Here is a 1,487-nt window from a genome sequence, read left to right as displayed (position 1 = left end):
AGGTCCCCATGCTCCCAATTTACTCAGGAGATCTTGTCTTTTCCTACTTCCCATGTAGATTGGATCTATGTAAGTCTCTCTTAGTGTCTGCATTGTTGTCTAAGTTCTCTGAAATTGTGCTTTATAGGCTGGCTTTCTTTGCTTTATGTTTAAAAACAACATATGAGTAAGTACATGTGATAATTGTCTTTCTGTGTCTGGGTTACCTCACTACAAATAATGTTTTCTAGCTCCATCCTTTTTCCTGCAAAATTCAAGATGTTATTTTTTCTGCTGTATAGTACTCCATTGTGTAAATGTACCACATTTTCCTTATCCATTCTTCGATGGAGGGGCATTTAGGTTGTTTCCAGGTTCTGGCTATGACAAACAAAGCTGCTATGAACATAGTTGAGCACATGTCCTTGTGGCACGATTGAGCATCCTTTGGATATATACCCAGAAGTAGTATTACTGGGTCTTGAGGAAGTTTGTTTCCTAATTTTCTGAGAAATCGCAACACTGACATCCAAAGGGGCTGTACCAGCTTGCATACCCACCAGAAATGCAGAAGTGTTCCCTTTTCCCCCACAACCTCTCCAGCATAAATTGTCATCAGTGTTTGTGATCTTGGCTATTCTTACAGGTGTAAGATGGAATCTCAGAGTTGTTTTGATTTGCATTTCTCTGCTGACTAAGGATGCTGAACATTTCCTTAAGTGTGTTTCAGCCATTTTATATTCCTCTGTTGAGAGTTTTCTGTTTATGTCTGTGCTCCATTTTTTTTAATTGGATTATGTGATCTTTTGGTGTCCAATTTCTTGAGTTCTTTGTATATTTTGGAGATCAGACCTCTATCTGATGTGGGGTTAGTGAAGATCTTTTCCCATTCTGTAGGCTGTCATTTTGTCTTGTTGACTGTGTTCTTTGCTTTACAGAAGCTTTTCAGGTTTTAGAAGGTTCCATTTATTCATTGTTTCAGTGTCTGTGTTGCTAGGGTTATATTTAGGAAGTGGTCTCCTGTGCCAATGCGTTCAAGTATACTTCCCACTTTCTCTTCTATAAGGTTCAGTGTGGCTTTATGTTGAGGTCTTTGATCCATTTAGACTTGATTTTTGTGCATAGTGATAGATATAGGTCTACTTTTATTTTTCTACATGCTGATATCCAGTTATGCCAGCACCATTTGTTGAATATACTTTCTTTTTTCCATTGGATATTTTTTGCTTCTTTGTCAAAAATTAGGTGTTGGAAGGTGTGTAGATTAAAATCCAGGCTTCTATTCAGTTCCATTGATTCTCCTGTCTGTTCTTATGCCAATACCAGGCTATTTTCAGTACTGTAGCTCTGTAGTTTGAAGTCAGGGATTATGATGCCTTCAGAAGTTCTTTTAGGTTTAGTTTGCCTTCTCCCAGCCTTGGTAGAGATTAAAAAATTAGCCGGGGAGCTGTAGTCCAGTCCCCAGCCTCAGCGTGTCTCAGTCTGCTGCCATCCCTTCTGTCCCAGCC

General features: G+C 39.1%; 1 protein-coding gene across 2 annotated transcripts in view; it reads left to right on the top strand.

The window, feature by feature from the left end:
• LOC126495139 (zinc finger protein OZF-like) overlaps window positions 1-1,487 on the top strand; it is a 25,978-nt gene that overhangs the window by 6,187 nt on the left and 18,304 nt on the right. The window lies entirely within an intron of this gene.

This window comes from Alexandromys fortis, unplaced genomic scaffold, assembly GCF_014885135.2.
Source record: "Alexandromys fortis isolate MF-2015 unplaced genomic scaffold, M_Fortis_MF-2015_v1.1 scaffold_450, whole genome shotgun sequence".
Taxonomy (NCBI): domain Eukaryota; kingdom Metazoa; phylum Chordata; class Mammalia; order Rodentia; family Cricetidae; genus Alexandromys; species Alexandromys fortis.
Note: the sequence above shows the minus strand (reverse complement) of the source record. Positions and strands in the feature narration are given on the sequence as shown.